Raw genomic sequence first — 7145 nt, 5'->3', positions numbered from 1 at the left:
CGTCCCATGGCCAAGGATGACTAGGTGGACGGCCAGGAGGTAGGAGGTCACTCGAGGATTTTTGTTGGTAAGAGGAGTACAATGGTTGATAAGGTAGTCTTATCTTAAGTTTGCCACGTATGCAAGTGGTAGTAGTTTCTTGGCATTTTAGTGGTTTCTTGCATTATTAGAGCAAGTACAATAGAGCTGAGTCAACGGGCTATAAGAAATAAACTACTACTACCTGTTGGCTATAAGATGGGTTGTAGATGACATGGCACTGGCTTATAGCCAGCAGCTGGCTATACTATTAACCATGCTCTTAGGGGTTTCTTGTAAGGAACAATGTACGTACTACTAGCGAAAAAAGGCGATTCTAGGTTGCGTTGTACTCCAACGAGTACTACTAGTAGTCGCGGGAGTGTATACCTCATTTTGTGGGTTCGATCCCGGCCGAACGCACGGCGGCCTTTTTTAAATAGTATACTATCTAGATACATCGTAGAAATGGATGTATCTAGAACTAAAATACATCTAGATACATCCATACCTGCTACAAGTAATTCGGAACGGAGTGAGTACTACACTTCGCTGCGAGCCAATATTTTACACGGGTAGTTTGAGTTTTGAAGTCAAACGGACGTGCGGCCCCACAATCTGGGTGCACTGGAGTCTAGACAGCCTAGCCACGTGAACAGGTTTTCCTTCCCAGCATCCCATGGCTCACGTGCTCACCCTAGCCGCACCTCGCTTGCAGCTTCCAGCTAGTAGCATATTTAAACTAGTGCCTCCCAATTAAGCCCAAGGAGCCGGAAAAGCCTGGCGGGGCATTGGGAACTGTGCAATATGGCTCTGTACGTAAAGTGCTCTACTACTACTCTGTAGCTTGTGGCGTTGCATGCATGGACTTCACTCCATTATCGGCTCTACTATAAAAGAAATTCCTCTTGACGTGTTTTTTTTTGAAACGGAGGCAAAAGCTTTGCTTCATCTCATTCATAAAGAAGGAACTACTAACAAAGTTCGACGAGATCCATTACACCTCCACAAATGGAAGCGAAAAGCCTAGTCTCGCTGTATCAAATAACTCAAATGTTCTGCCCCCGCAGTAACCATCGTTGATAAACAGGCTGCTAGTGTGTGCGTGAGAGGAGCGGCTGAGTAGGCCAGCTACGTGAGAGGAGCGGCTGAATAGAGCACCGAGAGTACCCACTAGGCCACTACGCAGGTGTACTTCCCCTGCATTGATAGTGCAGCGATGGTTCTAGAGAACAGTAGTACCCTCCACTTCCAACTGTAGCTCCTTGGCCCTGAGATTCAAGAGTTCAAAACTGGTGCACTATACAAGACTAGACTAGAAGTACAGTACTCCCTCCTTTCCGGTTTATAGGGCTCATCTCAAAATTTTAGTTCTTCCATTTTATAAGGCTCAATTTGGTTGTTTCCCATCACATGTTCAGATTTCAAGGTGCATTAAATCATTGCATGCAAGTATTAAGAGAAAATTGACCAATGAATGTAATTTATGCATGCATGCATTGCAATTAATGCATCGGTAAACATACTTTTTTGAGGAAAACAAGAGCATTAATTGGGTGCTTTTTTAGGAGTAGTTGAGAAAATTAGTACTAGTACTGCTACAGTATGAGTACGTACTCCTCCGTCACATAATGTACGACGTTTTTTGACACTAGTTGGCGTGTACAAAAAATGGCAAAAACATACCCAAATTTCTTAATCCATGCCAAAAACTACTACCTAGTGCCAAAAATTTCTTACTAGTGCTATTATTTACAGTATAATGCAATCCCATAACGTTCCATAATGCTAGTACTAGTACTCCATGGTACCAAAAACTACTACCTAGTGCCAAAAATTTCTTACTAGTGCTATTATTTAGAGTAGTAAATAATAGCCTCACCCCTTCACTAAGGAACGGTCTACAGTTGGAAGGGACGAGGCCCTGCGGTTACTACGCTCTTATCTCCTCCTCGCCAGTTCCCCTCCCCCCGAAGAGAAGGCAGTTCGTCGCTGCTCCCATGGATTCGCCAGGCGGTTCTCCTCCTCGTCGGGGCTGGGAGACCTTGGACGATGATTCTCTAGGAGAAATTGCACGCCGCTCCGATGTCCTCACCGCCGCAGGACTTGGTGCTTCCTGCACCAACTTTTTCAAGACCCTGCTTAAACAGGCTTGGGAAAAGGCCATGCTTGTTGGTCTTCCATGCGTCCTCGAGGAGAAGGTTCTTCTATGGGACAATTCTTCGAATAGTCCACCGCTCCCTCGCCATGGTTGCACGTTGACTCCGCTAGAGTTGACGATGTTGAGAGGTAGTCGGATTTTGTCCGATGAGCAGGTCAGTAATGGAGTTTGATCATGTAGTACTTAGTTATTCCATTTCCATCCCGTAATTTCTCCATTGCCCACCGTCTTATATATAGGTCTGGGTCGGTGCCAACGAAGATTGGCTTGCATACCTCCGGCCGGATACCACCATGATTTTGCACAACATCCACAGCAGTGCGGTCATTCCGGTAGACCCCTTCTCCACCATTGGGATCGGCCTTCCGGACTGGCTCGACAAGAAAAAGTATGATGATGCCTACATGAGATTGAAGAAGATAGTAATTGCGGACCCGTCGACAAAGCGACGCGGCTACAACGATTACTATCTCATCGCGGTGTTCGACATAAGTATTGCTATCAATGCAGGAGGCTGTAACGGCAGAGGCTGGCGCATGTTGGCGGCGGCAGATTTGTACCCCTACATGTTTGAAGACGTCGTGCGCCATCTAGGCCGCATCTTCGCGGTGACAGGCCAGGGGACTTGTTTCATCTGGTTGACATCCTACGGTACGGGAGATTACAAACGGAATGCACAAACCATCATTTGCATCCCTAACGGTACTCCATTATTTTGCAGGGACCAGTCATCCCCCGATCAAAATAAGATCGCCGATCCTGGATGTGCATTTGCATCCGCGATTTGGTCTAACCTGGAACCTTGTAGCTGACTTTGGCATATTGGGATCAACTATCTTAGCAGTCGTTACCCATGGTACCACTGATGTGCAACATGGTCACATAATCTACCACGATCGGACCGTCACCATCTACCCGGGTATTCCATTTTTTAACCCTCTCGCCTTCTCTTTCATTGTTGTACTAGTAGTATACTTTGTAGTACTAGTAGGAGTACTTTTTACCTTGGAGGACGCATATAGCTAGCTAGGCCCTTGAAGACTTGAACCGACTAGCTGCCACCATCTTTGTTTTTCCATGTCTTACTATCTCATCCATGTAGCCAAGAGTGGCTATATATAATAAGGCGGTTATTTTACTTCCTCTATACTGGAGTAGTACTATTTGCTGCACAGTATTACTGACCGCCACATTTGAGAACAACATTATTATGCATGGACCTTGACTATGTACGTCACCATTTGTCCAGATCTAGGATGCCGTGTGTACCAGATGAACGGCGCCGAGTTCGACCCCCGTGATGCTACGTGGGTGCCGAGGAACACTCTTGGAGAGTACTCGCTTTTCATCGGGGACACGGAAGGCCTGCCGTTCATGAAGCATGGTTGTGTCTTCAGTGCGCACCGCCGGATGAATGACATGCTGGGACACACTATCCCTGATTTATGCCGCTTCAGCTTGGATGAGTCTCCATCGTGTGGAACGGACTAGAAAGCTGCGACAATGATTCCCGTTGCCCACCGCTATGGATCGTGCCATCCATGAAGAACACCTGGTACTGGAACCTGGAGAAGGACATGTAGCCCATCTATAATGTGTAAGTGGAGTACGGTAATTGTGAACGGTAGCGCTGTGAATATATGTAGACTAGTCGTGCACAAATTTATCACATGAGTTGGAGATGAACTTGTGTGGCATACTTGCATTTGTCCTTTAGAATTTATTAATAGTAAATGTGTTATGTCTACGTGCAACTTGTGTGGTTGTTGCACGGGCTCCAACACGCTCTTTGAGAAAAAAAGGTGGCACAACTTTGGATATACATGACGTGGCGGCATCATACAGTACCATCGTTCGCTATAGTTGTACTAGTACACTCCTACTAGGACGACAACTCCTATAAAACCTCGCGCCTGGCTCTTTGCCTCTTCGGGAAGTTCAACAGTTCGTACTCGTGTGAACCTTGCACTTGGCTCTTCGCCTCTTCGGAAGGTCCAACAATGATGATACTACACTACAATATGCTTCTGGCAATCTGACACTGATTGAACTGCTGCACGTACACTGCGAGAGCGAGGGCGAGGGAGAGGGAGAGGGCGCTGTAGTCAAAACCCTCTCCTCATCCTGCGAACCACCGCGCGCGTGGGCGAGGGAGAGGCGTAGTAAGCAAGCTTCTCCTCATTCGGCGAGCTGACGGGACACATCAAAGCAGTACTAGTACTAGTAGTAGCAGTCCATACTGCGTCCTTTCCGATTAATATGGCTTAATTTGAAACGAGAAAAATACACTGGCGGTCAACGTATGTAACAGTACGCTCTTTACGGTCACTATATATAGTTTTGCGGCGATTATACACTTGAGCGTGAGCGTGTGTGTTGTGTCGTGTGCTGTGTGCCGCATGGGTGTGTGAGTGTTGCGTGCGTCCATGTGTACGTGTGAGTGTTGCATGTTGCATGCATGGGGCTTACTCACTCCCATTGACATGTTCATATTTCAAGCTTCCTCTGTTCCCTCCATATGGTGATACTCCCTCTGTTCCCAAATATAGTACAAACTTGAGTCATCTATTTTGGAACGGAGGGAGTAGTACGGAGTAAAAGCCTCCCTCTGTTCTCAAATACGGAGTATTTGTCTTTCTATAGATTTCAACAAGTGACTAGGTACGGAGCAAAATGAGTGAAGTGAGCATAGAGGCATAGGGATACTGTAGAAAGGAAGTCCTCGCGATCCATTTATTCCCCATCTCGGTCAGAGAGAACTATTCAACTAGTCTTCACAGTGAAGTGACAATACACACTGCAGCAGATGGGACACGTAATTAATAAGTTGAACCAGCGTGTTGGTGTTACTAAATCAGCCTTACCCAGTACTGCCATCATGTTTGCCAGTAGAGCACGCTTCCGCAAATACGCCTACGCACCTCTGTCCTCCATTAACTGACATATGGGCCCTGTTGTGGTAGACCCACATGTCATCGGTGTAACTATTTACACTCTGAAGGACGGTATATCCTAGTAGTAGTACTAGTAGAATTGAGACTGAATGCACTTTGTTCCCCGCCTTCCACTCTTCTTCCTCCTCTCTTCTTCTTCCTTCTCTCTTCCACATCGTCGGCCGCACACCATTTACCCCTGCTCACTGCTCGCCCGCCTGCGCCATCTTCCTTGGTAGCTTGCGCGTACCATATCCCCCCGCTCACTGCTCGGCCACACGAGGAGAAGCTTCTTCGCTCGCCCGCCCAAATCCACTTCCCCGCTGGCTCGCAGGCACCGAAAACCCCAATGGCAGAACCGACTGACACGCAGAGCCGTGATTGGAATACCTCCCCGATGTTCTCTTGGAGCAGATCTGTAGTCGTATGGACCTACTCAGCACCGTCCGTCTGGCCGCATGCTCAGTGTCTTTGTACCGTCTACTCGTCTGCAACCGGCCGGCTCTTTTCAAGACACCCTGCTTGCTGATGCCCGATCCTCGCAGGTGGCCCAGACACCGACTTGACGATCCTACGGAGGTTGCAGTGGTGCCCCTCGACATGCTACCACTACCCGTCCACCTGCCCTTCATGCGCGGCCACTACTGGGCGGGCATGATGGACAACTGGGTCGTCCTCATCCACCAATCTGGTAGTCCATGGCGTCTCGTGGATATCTACACCCAGCGAGAGATCACCCTTCCATCTTTGGATACCGCCGCCATCGAGCCTCGTGGCCCACCGGACACTCCTGCCTACTATGCACGAGGCGCATCAAGCTTTTGGATCGACCTCTGTTTGCAGAAAGTTGTAATCTGCGAAGTGCCCACATCATCAGAAGACTACATGGATTACAAGCTCATTGCCTTGTTCAACAAGGGATTAGTCTATCTGGAATCCGGTCGCCATACATGGTTATGGCTCATCATCAATCCTATTGAGGAAACATTTCTGTCTGATGCTATAGTGCATGATGGCATCGCTTATGCGGTCAACGCACAGATTGGCTACCTATACTGGTGGAATCTACCGTCGTGTAATTGTTCTATCTCATCTCATCTTTACCTTATGAATACGACTGCCTGTTCATTTGTTACAAATTTAGAATGCATAGCATGTCTATAACCACATCATTGCTATATGTTCCTCTCATTTCCTAGATTTTTATGACCACACATGTTATTGTTAGAGTTGATAGGAGAACAATTGGCATCTAATGATTGTTAGAATACATATTATGAGCATAACATCATGATTGCTATATGTTACTCTCGTTTACAAGATTTTTATAACAACGCATGTTATTGCTTAGAGTTGATATGAGAACAGTAGTAGTAAGTGCTATGGTAGAATATGAGTAGGCGCTGTCATAGTTGTTTTCCTCTCATTGTTACATGATGTTTGAACCATGACATATTGCTAGAATATGAAAGCCATTGGCTTATTTTTTAACTTGGGGTATGAGTATGACCACGACATTGCAATTCTCTGTCTATGATATGTGTCACTGTTATAATAATCTTAATTCCACACATACTCTGAACATGATTGTTTATTTTTTGTCCTTTTGGTCTCCAATTTGAATTGTTGCAGCAGACGCAAATGCATTGGCCTTCATGATTCCAGGACCTGGAATCATACCAGCCGATGGGTGGTGGTTTATCGCTCGTTCAGCTAACGGCGGTCATTTGATGCTCATTCGCACGTACCAAATTGACCAAACCATTACATCAAACCACATGCAGTACAATGCGTTGGGCGTTCGTGACATTGATGGCTATGGCTGCTTCGTGTTCGAGAAAGATCCCAGCTCCGTTGGGCCAGGCATATTCAACTGGAGGCGGGTTTACAGCCTCGGCAACCACTCCTTGTTCCTCGGGCTCAATTATCCGATCATCCAACCAATCATCGATCATATCACCGGCGATGATTACTGTGCTATGCAACTTCCATTCGCGAGGGGGGCTGTGTTTACACATCATACCATGGGTTTC

The sequence above is a fragment of the Triticum dicoccoides genome, chromosome 6A (genome assembly GCF_002162155.2).
Source record: "Triticum dicoccoides isolate Atlit2015 ecotype Zavitan chromosome 6A, WEW_v2.0, whole genome shotgun sequence".
NCBI lineage: Eukaryota > Viridiplantae > Streptophyta > Magnoliopsida > Poales > Poaceae > Triticum > Triticum dicoccoides.
This window is presented reverse-complemented; position numbering follows the sequence as displayed.